Genomic DNA, 19355 nt, shown 5'->3' with positions numbered 1-19355 from the left:
TTTCTTACAGGTTCTTCTCTATCCTGATCAGAGGAAGCTTCATGGGTTCCTGTCCAATATCTCATACATCAAGGAGACGTTAGAAGTGGAAGAAGGGTGTTAAGTTTAAGGTCAGGTTCCAGCCCATGCTGAGGTCCGAAAGGAGTAGGTGGATGAATGGCAGATGGATAGGAAGAACACTTAGAGGGCCGTAAGTAGGTGAAATGTGGTTTTATTCATCAGCTCTCTTACACTGTCTGTCTCTGTCTTGGCTGCTTGCTCCAGCTGCTCCCACATACAGCTGCACAACCAGCTCTCCCTTCAGAGTTAGTAGCTTAACTCTTGCCCTGTGGGCACAAGCAAGCCAAGCTGCGTCCTGGCTCCCCTTTGTCCGTTTACAAAACAGACAGCTCTGGCTTTCTCTCTCTCTTTCTCTGGACACGAGCATGCCTGTACAGTGTCAGCAGGGCAATTATACCTTTTACAGATGATAGTGGCTCCGAGCCAAGTGATGAGCCTTCCCATGTTATGGCTACATGGCTGTGATTACAAGTGGAGCTATGCTCCTGCACTACAAACTGGCTGAGTCACGCAGGATGTTTACCTCGGCGTATCCTTGCTTGGCTGCAGTATAGCCGTGTTCCTTACAAAGAGGCAGCCACATCACCATGTCAGCTTGTGTGGAATTCATAGCCAACTGACTCTATTAGGTTCTGTTGACATGAGCTGCTGTTAAGTCAGGTTTTTCATCCTTTACAGAAACAACTGATTTTGCGAACCTAAGGAGTGTAATTTAAATTTGTCCCTGTTAAATTTCATCGTGTTTAGCCTGACTGTTCCAGCTGGTGACGATCATGTTGACGCTTCACTCTGTCCTTTCGATTTCTCAGTAGCGTGGAAACAAACTCAGTGTTTACAGCCTTAATGAGTGGCCTCAATGAAATAATTAACACCATGTCTACATTGGGGCTTTAATTCAGTTCTTGGCCCTGAGATCATAACAAAGCTGGGTCAGCTGAACTGCCTTTTAGGGCTCATTTTCATTGCCATAGACAAGATAACCATTCATTATCTTCTCCCAACCTCACTTCCACCATTAGGTTCCTCCACAGCACTCCCTGTCTCAGTAAATGCACTGCTATCCCACAAGTGGCCACGCCAGGAACTGGGGTTCGGGGGGAGCAGGTTCCTAATTCCTGTCTCTCCTTGAGCCCCACAATTGAATCAGTTCCTTAGCCTTATCAATTGATGATACCTCCTAAATCAATCCAGTTCCTCAGCCACCAATCTCTCTTACATGTCAGACACGCCTTTGTGCAGGCTTCCTCCTGGCCTGTGTGCTTTTCCCCCTCCTTCATCTATTTATCTTCTACCCTTCAGGTTTCAGCTCAAACCTTGCTTCCTCCAGGAAGGCTTCTCTGTCCTGTGGATGAGATCGGAGCCTCCTGCCAGCAGCTTCCGTAACATGGTGCTTTCTCTCTGATTCACCTAACTCACTGCACGTTGTTGCTTGTGGAACTCTCCCCAGCTACATCTAAGTTTCCTGAGGATAGAGAAGGATTCTGTTTTGCTCATTGTATCCCTAGCCTACAGTAGATACTCAAAGAATATTTCTTGAATTATTGCATTAAGTATGGTGCCATGAGTTTGGCTGGACAAGGTTTAAATCACTAGCAAGTGAGTTGGCTTCAGACCCTTAAGGCCTCTGGCATGGGGAAAGCACACCAGCTTTGCCCTCTACGCAGCAGCAGGACCTGGGTGATTCTATGAGCCTCAGTTTCCTCATCTGAAAAGTGAGAGTAAAAACGTATCATATGGGATTGCCACAGGGTCAAAGGAAATTATGCACATGAGTTTGCTCCCAAGCTGAAAAGTATGGTTCAAGCACAGGTATAACCATAGCCACCCAGTCCCTCTGTGAGTGACTTTGCCCTGGCTTTGGAGGCTATGCCAAAGTTGCATGGGCTCATCCTTGACCACATGACTCATCAGTGTGGGCTCAGTAGAGTCCAGTAGGTCTTTCTTAATTCCTTCTCAACTCTTTCTGCTATCTTCATTCTTCTGTACTACTGGGCCACTTCCAGAAACTTTCATAACTGCCACTTCTATTGCATTCTCTTGGTGGAGGGTTTAGTGATCCTGAAGGCCCTAGAAATACATGGAATTTAAAACAAAATGGAGAGCATTGTGCATTTTAGTGAAACAGCAATTAGGAGCAGCAGTCACCATGTACTCAGGAGGGCAAGAGAGCCGAGGATAAAAGTAATAAAGTGACCTCATAAAGACACTTAATTTCATTACCACCAGACGCAGTTTCCCATTATTGCTCTTGGTGTTTAATGGTTTTATGATTTCATCTATTGATGCTTAGCTAGTTCATTAACTGTGCTGCTAAAAATACAATTATCTCCAACAAACCCTTCATCACTAATAAATGGGGGGAAAAAACCTCCATCATTATCAGAAAGCAGTGGAGTGGACACACCTTCTGTGCAGTAACACTGCAGCCCCAAAGTTTTCATGGAGACTGAGACTGTAACCACACAGGTTTCATGTGGCCAGTTTAGAAATTCAGTCAAGCAACTGCTTTATTATTTGGCTGATTCCAGCTAACTAATGGACTGATTTTGTGCACCCAATTGACATTGACTTTGATTGAGGAGCTAAGTCACAAAGCTGGTGACCAATGTGAGATCTGAGGATCTGCTTAACTGCTCATTCGTTCACCAGGTATTTACTAAGCCCCTACTGGGAGCCAAGCCCCAGCTAGATGTGCAGTGATATGTAAAATAGGCAGGGGTTTTGTTTTGGGGAAGCCTGCAGACTAGTTGAGAATGTGTGTCTGCCGGGATCAGGGGAAGGAGAATCCCAGTAACTGAGCTGGGGGTCAAGGCAGAGAGCTCCACTCCTGAGTTGGGGTGTGGGGAGGAGATAGTGGGCACTGAGCAGGGCAGAAGGCTTTCCATTTCACTTAGCATCAAAGCCAAAGCCATTATGATGGCCCTGCAGGGTCTGTCCTCCAGCCCCATCCTCTGACCTCTCTATGATCCTACAAGAGGAGGAAGGGGATGTCGGTGCAAGTCACCCAGGTCATCAGTCAGAGGGAGCCCAGGGCCTAAAAAAAACCTGCATAAAGAATTTTTAGGTGGCCCGCTTATCCTAAGAGGTCCCCTTTTTTTTATTTCTGGAGCCCAGACTGCTCAATTGTATCCCCCTGCCCTCATCTCCTACTTCTTCTCCCCTCGCACACTCTCCTCAGGCCTCTTTATTTTTCCTTGACCAAGGCAGGCCTCAAGGCCTTTGCCCTTGCTGTGTCTCTGCCTGCCATGCTCTTCCCCAAAGAGCCTCAGGGCTCGCTGCATGGCTTCTTCCAGGTCTTTGCTTAAACTGTTCTTAGTGAGACCTTTCCTGCCCGCCCACCCACTCCCACCACTCCCTGCCCGCCTTCCGTCTTCATTTTCTCTATAGCTTTTACTGCCATTTAAGAGATTACATATTTTACTTTTTTTATGTTTGCCCACTGTCTCCCCAACTAAGATGCTGGCTCCTAGATGGCAGGGAATTTTCTGTTTTGTTCCCTGCTCACTCCCCAGCATCACAACAGTGTCTGGCATTTAGAAGGTACTTAGTAGGCCAGGTACAGTGACTCACGCCCGTAATCCCAACACTTTGGAAGGCCGAGGCAGGCGGATCACGATGTCAGGCGATCAAGACCATCCTGACCAACATGGCGAAACCCCGTCTCCGGTAAAAAACACAAAAATTAGCCGGGCGTGGTGGTGTGTGTCTGTAGTCCCAGCTACTCAGGAGGCTGAGGCAGGACAATCACTTGAACCTGGGGGGCGGAAGTTGCAGTGAGCCGAGATCGCGCCACTGCATTCCAGCCTGGCAACAGGGTGAGACTCAGTCTCAAAAAAAAGGTACTTAGTAAATTTGTGCTGACTGCCTGAATGTACTTATTGTTTGCTTATTGTCTCCCAGGCCCACCACACTCTCTGCACACTGCTCAGTCACACTTGGCTCCTTTGTCAGCTGACTTCTTCACAAGCTCTCTCAATAAGAGATGCTGGGAGAGTAGTGTTGATCTTCTATTCCTCTCATTCTTTCCCTCGTTCCTTCTTCTTCAGGTGATGTCTCTCAAGCAGCTGTGCTATTTCCATCATCTCAGCTCTAGCTGCAGCAGTCCCTCCTCCACAGCACTGCTCCCAAGGCTACGGCCCCTCCTCTGCATCCCAGATCCTAATGATAACCGTCCTTCTTTTTGTTCCCCCAGCCTTAGCTGGGGCAGCAGCTTCCTATAGGTCATAAGCCCTGGGCCACCTCGCAGTCTCCCTCTTGCCATCCCAGCCTTCCAACATCTACACATTCTATAGCCAGTGTTAAATTTCTCTGTCGGATACACCAAGCCTGGTTTGTGTTTTCCTGCCTGAATCCTGACAAATACAATGAACCAAGGAGGGAAATCAATGCACAAGCACAGTCCTAGGGACTGAGCCAACACAGAGAAAGGGGCAGACAGCTCTGACAGAGGCCCTCCCACCCTTCCCAACTCTGCGAGGAGCAAAGAAGCTCCAACAACAATGAGGAAGCCCTGCGGTGCAGACTGGTCTGCCAGATGCCAGGTGAAGGCTGACCCCTCTCAGTGGTGGGGCAGACGATGAGGAGCATGCTCTGACTCAATTTGGCTTGGCTCCTGAAGGTCTGAACCACAAAGAGAGCCCAGTGCATCCAGCTGAGAGATGCTGGAGAAGAGAGACACAGGACTGATTCCCCGACACTCTGCATCCCAGACCTGGGAGATGATGCAGAGCAGTCTCATTGGCCTCCCAGCATGGCGTATATCAGGTGATCATCAAGGCTGCCGTCTAATCACAGTCATGGTTATTGCCTCACACCACATGGACTTCTCCTTCAGTCCTGTGACCACAGCTGAGACAATGCACAGTCCAGGGGTGCAATTTTTAATGTGTCTGAGGTTGAAATGTATAAATGTAATTGGTAATTCACACATTTTTTCCTGAGAAGTTGTTATCGGTAGCGCATCTCATTATGAATAGCATCTGGAATTGAAGAATGGAAACGCTGTCATTCCCAAACATCGCAGCTTCTCAGAGTCTCATTGGGAGTGCCTCAAAAATTCACATTCTCAGAACCCAACCTCCAGTAGTTTCTATTCAAGGGGGCAACACTGGAGTCCAGGAATTTATAGATACATTTATATTTTAAATCTCCTTATGGTATTAGCAAGAAAAACTGAGCACTTTAATGTGCTAGATGGTGCTGCTGCCCTGTCACTGCACCTAGAAGCAGTCCCATGAGGGTAGTGTTATTGTTCCCATTTTTATGAATAGGAAACGGAGGTCTGAGAGGATTGCAGCTCCCACAGCTTACTAGTGCTAGACTGGAGATTGAGAAGCCCATGTTCTTTCCATCCCATCATGCCAGCCATAGTCACACCTTTGACCAGGAGGAAGGGCTGAAAGGCAGACTCTGAAATGAACTTTTGGTGTCAGGACCCTCTCCCAGCCTGGAGGTGGAGAACTAGAAGAAGAGCAGAGAAGTCCTCCAAGAAGATTCAGATTCTTCCAGGGGTCTTCCCAGTGGAGCCAGGACCCATCAGGCCAATCCACCTCATGAACTTCTCCTCTGCAAGACAGAAAGAAGTACTGGATGTGGCCCCACCCTTGAGGTGCTTCCAGTCTCATTAGGAAGAATAACAACAAAGAACAATGGCCGGGCGCGATGGCTCACGCCTGTAATCCCAGAACTTTGGGAGGCCAAGGTGGGTGGATCACTTGAGGTCAGGAGTTTGAGACCAGCCTGGCCAACATGATGAAATCCCATCTCTACTAAAAATACAAAAATTAGCTAGGCCTGGTGGTGCACGCCTATAATCCCAGCTACTCAGGAGGCTAAGGCACAAGAATCGCTTGAACCTGGGAGGTGGAGGTTGCAGTGAGCCAAGATCGCACCACTGCATTCCAGCCTGGCCAAAAGAGTGAAACTCCACCTCAAAAAAAAAAAAAGAGAGAGAGAAAAGAGAAAAAAAATAAAGAACAGGCAGTACTGTCAAATGCCACAAAAATGGGACAAGGATCATGCATATAAGGCTCCAGGAGACAGAGAACTTTCCAGGACCTGAAGGGCATCCTCAGCCTCCACTCTGCCCTTTGGGGAGAGCATCTGAGTGTCCAGAGAGTTCCGGAGGTGCTGTGGCTCCCTTTGGATCCTCACACAACCTCCCAATATAGGTTTTGTTAGTCCCATTTTACAGATGCCCTAGGTCATACTGTTGGTGACAGTCCAGCTGGACTCGAACCTCGGTCTGCCTGGCTTTTGAAATCCATACCCTTTCAACCATACCATGTCCTCAGTGTGTGTGTGTGCACACTTACACATGCACACACACACTCACACACACAAACACACACACTCACGTGTCTTATCTACTGTCTGCAGAGGCAATTGTTTTTTGGAGAATGCAACATAGAATACACTGCCAGGTGCATTCAGAGAAGCCAAATCTTCCATAATCCTTCCTGGGGATATTGTTTGCCAAGAGAATGGATTTTTGTGGGGTTTGTGGGGTTTTTTGTTTTACAGTTTTGGGGTTTTTTTTAAATGATTAAAAAATAAAGCACGCAGGTTGTAACATTTGAGATTTATTCTTTGCCTGGCAAGCAGCTTTGTGCAGAAACAGGGCTATACTCCCAGTGCTGGCCTAACCACCAGCAAGCCTTCTCTGTTGGGCACTGGGCTGAGGGATGAGGGGAACAGCAAGGTTAACAAATGCCAATCGGCCAAGGACTTGACCAGGCCACCAAGTGCCCCAGGGACATCTCTTTTTTCATCTAACAGATATGCATTCAATGCCTATAGGGTCCCAGGCACTAGAGGTAATAAAATAGCCCTACCCTCAAGGTGCTCAGTCTGATGCAATGGAACAAAATTAGTCATTACAGGCAGAGCGCAGTGGCTCACACCTGTAATCCCAGCACTTTGGGAGGCCAAGTTGGGCAGATCACTTGAGGTCAGGAGTTTGAGACCAACCTGGCCAACAGGGCAAAACCCCATCTCCACTAAAAATAAAAAATTAGCCGGGCTTGCTGGTGGACGCCTGTAATCCCAGCTACTTGGCAGGCTGCAGAAGGAGAATCGCTGGAACCCAGGAGGCGGAGGTTGCCAGTGAGCCAAGATTGCACCACTGCACTCCAGCCTGGGCAACAGAGTGAGGCTCTGTCTCAAAAAAGAAAAAGAAACAGAAACAGAAACGGAAGGGAAGGGAAGGGGAGGGGAGGGGAGGGGAGGGGAAGGGAGGGGAAGGAGGGGAAGGGAAGGGAAGAAGGGAAGGGAAGGGAAGGGAGGGGAGGGGAGGGGAAGGGAGGGGAAGGGAGGGGAAGGGAAGGGAAGAAGGGAAGGGAAGGGAAGGGAAGGGAGGGGAGGGGAGGGGAAGGGAGGGGAGGGGAGGGGAGGGGAGGGAAGGGGAGGGGAGGGAAGGGAAGGGAAGGGAAGGGAAGGGAAGGGAAGGGAAGGGAAGGGAAGGGAAGGGAAGGGAAAAGTTAATCATTACAATACAATGTAAGAAGTGATACAGTGCAGGCCTGCAGCAGCATCCAGAGCAACAGCAAAGTCTGCAAGAATGGAGGGGGGAAAAGGTGTTACAAAAGCACAAACAAAATTGGAACTCCAGGACCAGAGCTTTGAAGATTAAGGAAGATTTTCTTTCACATACAGAAAAGGGAGGAAGAATTCCCGAGAAAGGAGACAAGAGAGCAACATGACGAACAATTAATAAGGCACCGTGCAGTGAGGACTGTAACATACCTGGAGCAAAACTGGGATGCAGGGGAGGTAGGCTGTGTATTGCACCTGGGGAATGAGTCCTAGATTGATGAATTGTCATTTGACTTTTTCCTAATTCATGCTCACACACAGCCTGATGTATTTCAGAATGTGACTTAATTGGTATTTTAATTATATGCTTATACCCTGCAACAATTTCAAATGAGAGCAGGTACATGAAACAAGATAATACAGTGAAACCACTTAGAGGACTATGAAGTGTTAGACCAAGTACTGTTGGTAAGGTTGTTTTTGTGTTGTTCTAAGATTCCTGAGGCAGATTACTCCATTCATTCCCATACCTATTTCCTGAGCCCCTGCTACATGCACAGCTGGGGTCAATGAGCTGGGAGGGCTGGGGGGAAGGGACACAGCGGTACTTCCCCAACACCCAATTTGGTGCCATCCATGGCATGATGCCACCCACCCTGGCTGAGAATGTGTGAATGTCAGTGTCTGTCACTTAGACCAGTGAGGAGGCACTGAAATGGTAAACCCATTGGCATAGCAGTGCTGGGTGGCTGAAGGGTAATGGACTTAGCCTCCACTCCACCTCTCTGCCTAGAGGCCTTGAGGGGCGGCAGCTCTGGATCTCAGTGTTCTCATCTGGAACATTCAGAGATAATGGTGATGGCATGCAGTATCCGAACGCAGAAGCAGAGTCCCCACATGTGCCTCATGCATTCATACTGGCCTCCCCAGGGTAAGGGGTACAGGAGCTGCAAGAAGCACGAAGGAGAGAGGTGTGGACACTCCAGGAACTCTGAGCTCTGAGCTCAGCTCTGCCCATGGCCTTGGATATCTCGTTGCACAGCACTTGACAGACTTGCTTTCCTCCCCTGACAGAAAGAAAAAAAAAAACTGCCAAGGGATCCCCAAGCCCCAGCTTATTCAATAGCCAATACCAAATGCCACATCCATTCATTAATTTAGTAAACATGGATGGAGTATCTTCTGTTTGTAGGTAATGCACAAGGCACTAGGCTACGAAGATTTTTTAATAAAATATTTTTAAAATAACAAAAAGACATAGCCTCCCAAAATTCATGCAGCATTCTAGCCAAGCTAAAAATAAGAATATTTAAATTTTTAAAGTCAGTGATTTACCTGGTGTCTTCTGGGATAAAGAAATAATTACAAAACAATGATAACAAGGGTTACTTACAAGAGAGTCTAAATTTTAGAACGAGGCTCTAGCATAGGCCTAGGCACATACAGTCACCATCCAGTAGCCAGGGGGATGGGTTCCAGGATCCCCCACAGATGCCAAAATCCGAGGATGCACAAGTCCCTCATATAAAATGATGTAATATTTGCATATAACCTATGCACATCCTCCCTTACACTTTAAATCATCTTTAGATTACTTATAATACCTAATACCATGTAAATGCTATGTAAATAGTTATTATAATGTATTTTTTATTTGTATTTTTTCCAAATATTTTAAATCCAAGGTTGGTTGAATCTGCAAATGCAGAATCCACAGATATGAAAGGTCAACAGTAGTCAGTGTTCAATAAACATTTGTTGAAATAATAAAGGATGGCGGGCGCAGTGGCTCACACCAGTAATCCCAACACTTTGGGAGGCCAAAGTGAGTGGGTCACTTGAACCCAGGAGTTTTAGACCAGCCTGGCCAACATGGCGAAACCCCAACTCTACAAAAAATACAAAAAAATTAGCTGGGCAAGGTGGTGCATGCCTGTAGTCCCAGCTACTCAGGAGGCTGTGGCAGGAGGAACACCTGAACCCTGGGAGGTTGAGGCTGCAGTGAGCCGTGATATTACCACTGCACTCCAGCCTGGGCAACATAGTAAGATCCTATCTCAAACAAATAAGTAAATAAATAAAAGAAATAAGAGAGGTTATAAGAACAGGGCCTCGTGAAAGCATCTAGGAGCAGTACCCAGCCCATGGGTGGCGTCAAAGAAGGCACCCTGAGGGAGCAACTCCTGATGCCTGCAACTGCCTCAGTTGGATCCACTTGGATCTGCTTTGGGGAAAACCCAGGCTGAGGGGCTGGCAAGAGCTTTGCTCTCTAGGGGGCGTCAGGCAACAGAGCAATGGCCACATCCCACACTGCTTCTAGGATTTAAGGCTGAGGGGCTGTGAGTCAACGCTGCCTTTGCCAAGAGATGCCCAAGTAGTATACGATGTTTTTAGGGCTAGGGAGGAGGTGGTGGTGGCAGATTCAGCCTCCACTCAAGCTGAAGTGTTTGCAAACATTGCCAGTTGGCCACACCTACCTGCCCAGAGGGCCCCTTGCTGGCACCTCCTCTCACTGAGTCCCTGGCTATCTCATTTGGCGAGAGCACAGCAGAATCCAGGCCTAAATTGCTTGTTCTGTCTCCTTCCTGTAACTTCCTGATATAATCATCTTGTCAGGCATTTGTCCACATGCCGGAAGAATGAGCTTGCCCAAGGCCAGCTCCATCAACTCACTCTTTTATCCATGTAGCACTCGAGTCAGGCTGAAAAATAGGATTATTTCACTTTTTAGCTGGTGGGAGTACAGCCTGGCAGAACTGTTTTTGGGAAAGTGATTGGTAATGCAAGTGGCACATGGCAGGGAGAAGAGCACCAGCTCAACCACCCACTAACTCTTGGGCCCTGGGCAAGTCACAGAACATCTCTGAGCCCCCATTTCTCTGAAGCACTTGGAAAGGACAGATCACAGAATGCTCAGGAGCCGAGGGACAAATTATAAGCAGCAGCATAGCAGATGCATCACCCACATCACCAGAAGTGCACACTGTTGGATGCTTCAGGTGAGGGCATCTCAAAAAACCCACTGTATTAGGGGCATAGCAGAATAGGTGGCACTCAAATTAGATCATTCGAGGAGAGATTAATAAAAAGATTATGTATGAAGCTGTGAGTGGGGCAGAAGACCTTGGGGGAATAGTACAGTGTTCTGAAGCTAATAACAGCCTTAGCATCCTAATAGGGCAGAACTGGGAGCCCAGGTACAGGGAGGAGTGTCTGCAGAGAACCTGCTGGAAGCTGCAACCTTCAATGGAGGGATGCAGCCAGACAATGTCGACCCCACAGAGAGGGAACCAGGGGAATAACCCCCAGCCTCTCTCCCCTGACTCTCTCCAGACTCCTGCCAGGGATCCCCACTCACCAAACTCAAGCAGACACTGAAAGGTAAGGGAGCCCTTTGATACATTCTACATGCACCAGCCCAGGAAACAAAGTAGGGTGAAGGAGGATGAGAGGTTGGCTATGGAGAGACAAATAAAGATATCTAGCACACCCCACAAAAGCAACCCACAAGAAAAAGGGTCAACTTTGAATGTCTACCAAAACAATGGGGGCACCAAAACAGCAAGATCATGACAGTCCCAGCCAAGTAAGCTCTTTCTTGCCTCTCCCGCTTCCTCTACGCTCCAGCCAACCCTACAGGGTTCAGAAACTGCAGTTAGTAAGTCAGTAGATTGAGGATGGGGTGAGGAGGTACCAAGCAGGATACAGAGAGCTCATTGTGCTTCCTTTTCCCAATACAGGCTTTTAGCCTGACAGACCACAGCTGGAGAGCGTATCAGTTAGAGTGTGAGAGGCTACAGTAACAAAAAGTCCCAAACATGCAGTGACTCAATACAGTACAAGTCTGTTTCTTGCTCATGTAACAGTACAGGAAAGTGCCAGGTTAGGGTAGTAGGGAAGGCAGTGGGCTTTGCTTCATCCACGCAGTTAGGGTCCCAGGCTGATGATCTTTAACAGATAACTCCCACATGCAGGCTACATTGAGGACTTATCAATGCACAGCCATCACAGGCAGGTGCTACTGAGAAACAAAAACACTTCAGTGGCAAATTATAGAGAGATCTGGATCACTCCCATCTCAGCCAACCAGAAAGAGGAGATATTATGAAGAAGTACCCATGGGAAGTGTTTCTGGGACAGGCCTAGAAATGAAACCTATCCCTCTGTTCACATTCCACTGGCTAGACCTCAGTCACATGGCCACTTCTAACTGCAAGGGAGACTGGGAAATGGAGTCTGCTGGCCAGCCATGAGATTAGAACTTTTATTATAAGGGGAAAAGGATTTTGGTGGACAGTTGTCAGTCTTTGTTACAGAGACATTTTAAACCTTGAATTTTGCTTCTACACAGAATGGACATTTTAATCACTGACAGAGGCCAGGAGCAGTGGCTCACACCTGTAATCCCAGCACTTTGGGAGGCCAAGGCAGGCGGATCACTTGAGATCAGGAGTTCAAGACCAACCTGGCCTACATGGTGAAAACCCGTCTCTATTAAAAATACAAAAATTAGCCAGGTGTGGTGGCAGGCACCTGTAGTCCCAGCTACTTGGGAGGCTGAGGCAGGAGAATCACTTGAACAAGGAGGTGGAGGCTGAAGTGAGCCATGATCTTACCACTGCACTCCAGCCTGGGTGACAGAGCGAGTGAGACTCCATCTCAATTACAAATTAATTAATTAATTAAATCACTGACAGAGTTTGTTTTGTGATTAAAAGTTATAAGAGAACTTCCCTTATTTGACAGGGGAAAAAGGAGTCAAGGCATCTGCCCTAGATTTACCAAAGGAACAAAACAGTACCAGGCAGAGAGCAGGTTTGAGCCAACTTGAACAACAGTTTGAAAACCAGTTCGAAAGTTGTTTGTTTACACTTTGGGGATTTCCACTTGCTCAGTGCGCCAGTTATTCTGTGATCAGAATATGGGTAAATTTTTTCTCTCTCTTTTCACTTCTCTGAGAGAATTTTTCTAAATTGCTTATAATAAATGTTTCTTTTAAATGAAGAAAACTATTAAAAATATACATATTTTTAAAAGTCAATGAAGTTAGTCAGTCTTCTTATTCTGACTGCATTCAGTTCTTTACTGACCACCAGTCCCCTATGCTTTAAAAAGCCACGTGTAATACCAACTTACATATCATTTTTCCTCCATTAGTGGTGTCTCTTTTGCTCAAGTCGACTCAACACTATTCAATCCCATTTGACTCTTCCTCCCTCACCCCAGCACCCAGTTGATGACTAACACCTTGTTATGCACAGGGAAGTCGGTCATGGCAGCTGGGGAAGGGGACTGAGGGCTGAGGATGGCAGAGCGGAGCATGCAGGCTACATTGAAGACTTATCAATGCACAGCTATCACAGGCAGGTGCTACTGGGACACAAAAACACTTCAGTGGCAAATTATAGAGAGATCTGGGTCAGGATCCAGGTAAAACCAGTAAAGAAGTTTTCCAGGGATGACAGGGCTCATAGATGTCATCCAGAGACCAAGTCCAGGGCATGCACTTTAGACAGTGTATGGCTTCATCCTGCTTCAGTTCTAAGTAAATCTCCCCACCACTCACACGCCACTTCCCAACCCCACCTCCATTGCCATCATCATCTGCATTTGATGTCCAAGCTATACATGGTGAAGTCAGGAACAAAACCAAGGAGTCAGCTCAAGACTGTAACCACTCTATAGTGAAAATGATGCTCCCGTGCTCACTTCGGCAGCACATATACTAAAATTGGAACGATACAGAGAAGATTAGCATGGCCCCTGTGCAAGGATGACATGGAAATTCATGAAGCATTCTATATTTTTATCTTTGACAAACCTGATAAAAACAAGCAATGGGGAAAGAATTCCCTATTTAATAAATGGGGCTGGGAAAACTGGCTAGCCATATGCAGAAAACTGAATCTGGACTCCTTCCTTTATGCCTTATACAAAAATTAACTCAAGATGGATTAAAGACTTAAATGTAAGCCCTAGAACAATAAAAATCCTAGAAGAAAACCTAGGCAATACCATTCAGGACATAAGCATGGGCAAAGACTTCATGACTAAAACACCAAAAGCAATGGCAACAAAAGCCAAAATTGACAAATGGGATCTAATTAAACTAAAGAGCTTCTGCACAGCAAAAGAAACTATCATCAGAGTGAACTGGCAACCTACAGAATGGGGGAAAATTTTTGCAATCTACCCATCTGACAAAGGTTTAATATCCAGAATTCACAATGAACTTAAACAAATTTATAAGAAAAAAAACAAACAACCCCATCAAGGATATGAACAGACACTTCTCAAAAGAAGACATTTATGCGGCCAACAAACATATGAAAAAAAGCTCATCATCACTGGTCATTAGAGAAATGTAAATCAAAACCACAATGAGATACCATCTCACGCCAGTTAGAACGACAATCATTAAAAAGTCAGGAAACAACAGATTCTACAGAGGATGTGGAGAAATAGGAACGCTTTTACACTGTTGGTGGGAGTGTAAATTAGTTCAACCATTGTGGAAGACAGTGTGGCAATTCCTCAAGGATCTAGAACTAGAAATACCATTTGACTCATCAATCCCATTACTGGGTATATACCCAAAGTATTACAAATCACTGTGCTATAAAGACACATGCACACGTATGTTTATTACAGCAGTGCTCACAATAGCAAAGACTTGAAACCAACCCAAATGCACATCAATGATAGACTGGATTAAGAAAATGTGGCACATATGCACCATGGAATACTATGCAGCCATAAAAAAGGATGAGTTCATGTCCTTTGCAGGGACATGGATGAAGCTGGAAACCATCATTCTAAGCAAACTAACACAGGAATGGAAAACCAAACACTGCATGTTCTCACTCATAAGTGGGAGTTCAACAATGAGAACACATGGACACAGGGAGGGGAACATCACACACCAGGGCCTGTCAGGAGGGATAGCATTAGGAGAAATACCTAATGTAGATGATGGGTTGATGGGTGCAGCAAACCACCATGGCATGTGTATACCTATGTAACAAACCAGCACATTCTGCACATGTATCCCAGAACTTAAAGTATAACAAAAAAAAAGAAAAGAAAAGAAAAAGAAAAAAATGCTCCCACTGCAATTGATAAAATTATACATGTAAAGTGCTTACACTAGCTATGTTAGTTTGCTAGGGCTGCCATAACAAGATATTGCAGATTGGGTGGCTCAAACAGAAATGTCTCACAGTTCTGGAGTCTGGAAAGTCCAAGATCAAGGTGTCAATCAGTTGGTTTCTTTTGAGGGCCATAAAGGAAAGATCTGTTCCAGACCTCTCTCCTCAGCTTGTAAATGGCCATCTTCTTCCCATGTCTTCACGTGGTTTTCCCTCTGTACATGCTGTGCCCTAATCTCTTTTTGAAGGGATGCAAGTCATACTGGATCAGGGCTCACCCTAATGACTTCAGTTTACCTTACTTACCTGTATAAAGATTCTGTCTCCAAATATAGTAACATTCTGAGGTACTGGGGGCTACGGCTTCAAAAATCAATTTGGCCAAGGGTGGCTTGGCGGGGGTCACAATTCAGCACATGCTACTAGCTAAGTGATCATAGCTATTACTAGGATCCTGGAATTCAAGGACCCCCACACTGTCAACATCCAAATCAGCTTTCCATTCAACTTTCTGTATCTTACCCCCATCCGAATCAGAGGTTTACAGGCACTTTTGACCAAAACACCACAAACATTCCCTCCTCCAAGCTTTTTCTCTGCTGTGATGGCCCACACCCTATAATCTACCTTGTGATGAGAAACACACCAAACTCTCCTCATAGTGAAAGACGCAGCTCAAGCCCCATCCTGTATTCTATGTCCCCTTTACAGGTTAGGAAACTGAAGCTCAGAGTGGTTAAGGAATTGTATCCAAGGTCACCAGCAAGTGAGGCTAGAAATGCGATCCTAACTCCACCTGTCCGACTCCAGGTCCAACGGTCCCTCCACGCTGAACTCCTACAGCAACCCTGGCCTGAAGCACTCACAGGGCTGTGAAGTTTGCAACATCCTGATGTCCTCTTCATTGTCACCTGGAGATTTTAGTTTGAGCTTTTAAGTCCTTATTATCAAATTTCTATTCACATCTTTTCCTCCTACCTATATTTTTGGCACCTTGAGACAGGAATGGACTTTTCACTTATACAGATCTCTTCATAGCCACTGGCAGGGCTTGATGGAGATGGTGGATGTTGGTGGAGGGCCAGCGTGGGGGTCATTCTCTGAAACCTAAAACACATACCCACTCCTCCAGGGAAGTACACACACTCCTCGGAGAGTTGGCTTCAGCCAGCTGGACAGATGGGGCTCTGCCTCCTCCAAACACAGTGGCTTCATGAACCAATTGATTCCAGAGATGGAACCTCTGCCATTCCCTCTCAGCCCCAGGTCCCTCCCAGAGCTGGAATCAGACCAGGCCTCATGCTTGAGTGGGGCACCCCAGAGCCCAGCTTCTAGAAATAGGGCTGGATATCCACACTGACACATTTGCCTCTGTCTCCTTCTGCTTTCCCCCTTCCTTTACTGTCCCCAGTCTTTCCTCTCTCCTCTTTCCAGGACCTCCAGGTTGCCTAAAGCTAACCTCTGCTACTTAGTGGCTACTGTAGGCCAGGCACTATTCTAAGCACTTTATAGCTGTAACCACTGCATTAAACAAGAAGGACTCAGGAAGTGATGTCACAAAGGTCTTTTTACTGTGAGTCTCACAATTTATTTATGCCTCCTCAGTGGGGGTGGGCTTTCTTGGATAAAAACTCAGTCCACATGGTTCTTTTGGCCCCTTAATAAAACTTCTGGAGTCACTTTAAAGTACAAACAGCCTTAAGTCCACAATTACAATGGTTAATTCCACGCAATAACCAAAAGTAAAGACTTGACTAAAAGGTGAAATGTTCTCCCCATGTCCAGCTGAGCTCTGCAGCGTGGGGGCTTTTTGAAGCATGTGTGACTGTGGGGAACAAACAAAGTGGTATGGGGTGTGGCCTGTGGTGGCCGTGGGGGTAGCCACTCAAACCTCTTTCTGGAAAACCCACCAAGAGGAGCAGAGTTGACTGACAGCCCAGTGGCCACACTTGGGATCTGCCCCACATTTGCACCAAGGCTACAGTTCCCAGGGACGCCCCCATCTAAAATCTGAGTGCTGCAAGGGTGCTAGAACCAGGCCATTGCTGCCTGCCAGGAACTCTTCTGATGGGCAACCTTGGCCAGGGCCAGCGAGGGGACTAGCCAACCTCGCCCAGACCCGCTCCCCACTGCACTGCATCTGAGACTTTTCCTACCCAGTCCTCCTTCTTTCCCACTCCTGAACCATGGACCAAAGCCTTTATGCCTAATCTTGCTTCCTTTCCCTTTATCCTTCATAGGTATTTCCCCTAACAAATCTCTGCCTCTCAGGAGCCTGAATTGATATGTGACCTTTTTTTTTTCCTGCCTGTCAGTTTCTACTCCTCACCAGCCAAAGGGGCCAGTGGCCACGTGGGAAGCAAATGTCATCAGCTTCTCCTTTTCTCCCTCTGTTCCTCCCATCTCACTTACTGCTCCTTCGCCTCCTGTCTCACACCCGGACTGGCCCTGACTTAAGATGTCTCTCACTCCCAGGACCTGGCAGGGCTTTAACACCAACCATGTTTCTTATGTGGCACTTTCATGGGTTCCTCAATAAGGGCAGCGCCTCTTCTGCTAGCATTTCCTGCCCTCCCCCTCAACTTCAATTAGTCAGGGTTCTCTAGAGCAACAGAATCGATAGCATGTGGATGGATGAATGGATGGATAGATAGATGATAGAGATAGAAAGAGAGAGGATAGATAGATAGATAGATAGATAGATAGATAGATAGATAGATAGAGAATTGGATTGCCCAAATATGGAGGCTGAGAAGTCCCAAGATCTACAGTTGGCAAGCTGGAGACCTGGGATTGCTGATGGTGTAGTTCTAACCCAAAAGCCAGCAGGCTAAAGACCAAAGGGAGCTGATGTTTCGGTGCAGCTCCAAAGGCAGAAAAAGACAAGTGTCCCAGCTCAAAGCAGTCAGGACAAAGGAATTCCCTCTTTTCTCAGCTTTTCTGTTCTATTCCGGTCTTCAGTTGATTGGATGAGGCCACATTAGGGAAGGCAACCTGCTTTACTCAGTTTAGCAATTTAAATGTTCATCTCATCCGGAAACACACAGCCACACCCAGGATGATGTTGAACCAACTGTCTGGGCACTCTGTGGCCCAGGCAACTTGACACATAAAATTAACCATCACATCCAGCTACTGCCCCCAACAGGGACACCCCACAGTGCCTTAGTGCTAGTGTTGGGAGCCCTCTCTTGGCAGGATACCTTTTCTGGCCTCCTTCAGCCTACAGATCTCATACCTGGCCGAGGGTATGACTTCTCAATCTCTCTCAGTACTTTAGTATCCCCCTATGATTATGGGGTTCAAGAAGTAGTGAACTAGTTGCTGTTCATCTACTATAGTCTGGGTATAACTCCGCCTTTGCATTTCAGCCTCTATTGTATCTTGGTGCCATAGCAGAAACTTTTTACACATCCTGTTACATAGGTATTTCTTCATTTTAAGCCTCACAAAAACCTTGTAAGATAGGAGTCATCCTTATCCCCATTTTACAGATAGGGAAATTGAGGTACAGGGAGGTTGAGGAGTTTGTTCCGTATCATACTGCTATTAAACGGTGGGGCTAGGATTTAAACCCAAAGGGTCTAGAGCTCATCACTACATTGCACTTACACAATGTTAGAGGGAAGAAGAAGAATGGCAATGGCATAAAATTATTTCTTCTCCATCAGAATGGTATTTTACTGAGTGAAGACTCAGTGTCCTACATAGAGTCACAGTCAGCACTGTCTAGCAGGTATGTGTTTCTTGCCTGTAATAGGTCGCAGTTTGATTGATACTTGATTTGGTCTGTTTTCTCCAGTTTGCTGCCCTATCTCTCCTCTCCCCTTGGAGTCTCAGTTTCCTCACCTACAATAGGAGAATAATATAAGATCTGCCTCACAAGGCCGTGGTGAGAATTAGCAATAATAAATATCAGATCAATGGCACATGATTATATGGTAGTAAGAGCATTAATTCTAGGATCAGCAGATTTGGGGGTCAAAGACCGACTTTAATATTTATTAGCTGTGTCCCACGGGCAAGATACCTAACCTTGCTAAGCCTCATGTGGACACAACATAGTACCTACATTATAGAATAGTTGTAAAATGAGACTTAGTAAAGGATTTGTAAAGGGCTTGGACAGGTAACCAGCATTTGATAAAAATCAGTGTTTGCTGCTGCAGCTGCTGCTGTTAATTCATGCATTTGTTGTGCTCCTTCCCTGATGTAGTCACTGTGCTGGTTTTGAGATAAAGAATGGATGCGCTCCTTCCCCATAAGGAGCTCATGGCCTGATGAGGGAGGCAGGCAGATGAGTTGATGGACAAGAGTGAGGCATGAGGTGGGTGTGATGAGACAGTGAACATGGGGCCAGGGAGTAGAGAAACAATCCTCTGTGACTGCTTCCTTCCAGGCTTGGCTTTGGCTTTGCTGACCCATCCCTTGCTCAATGCCCCAGGATGAGAAGTCCACCTCTGACTTCAATGGCCTGAATTATCCCTTGACTCAGAATCACCAAGTTATGCTGTGGTGGCAGGAAGCGGCCCAGTGAGGAGATGGCTGTTTGCAGCTATCTGAAATACCTGCTCTAAAAAAGAAAAAAATACATATCTTCTGAACCATAAATGC

General features: G+C 46.5%; 1 long non-coding RNA gene and 1 other non-coding gene across 2 annotated transcripts; one reads left to right on the top strand and one right to left on the bottom strand.

Annotated features, from left to right (window-relative positions):
- Positions 1-4211: 4211 nt before the first annotated feature.
- Positions 4212-18801, bottom strand: LOC129048773 (uncharacterized). The gene is made up of 3 exons (XR_008511387.1): positions 15862-18801; positions 5435-5625; positions 4212-5039 (listed from the first exon to the last, which is right to left on the bottom strand). It is a non-coding gene; the product is annotated as an uncharacterized LOC129048773 (long non-coding RNA).
- On the top strand, positions 13295-13401 carry LOC112135701 (U6 spliceosomal RNA). The gene has a single exon (XR_002916938.1). It is a non-coding gene; the product is annotated as a U6 spliceosomal RNA (small nuclear RNA).
- Positions 18802-19355: the final 554 nt, after the last annotated feature.

The sequence above is a fragment of the Pongo abelii genome, chromosome 9 (genome assembly GCF_028885655.2).
Source record: "Pongo abelii isolate AG06213 chromosome 9, NHGRI_mPonAbe1-v2.0_pri, whole genome shotgun sequence".
Lineage (NCBI taxonomy): Eukaryota > Metazoa > Chordata > Mammalia > Primates > Hominidae > Pongo > Pongo abelii.
The sequence above is the reverse complement of the archived record's forward strand: the minus strand, read 5'-3'. Positions and strand labels throughout refer to the sequence as shown.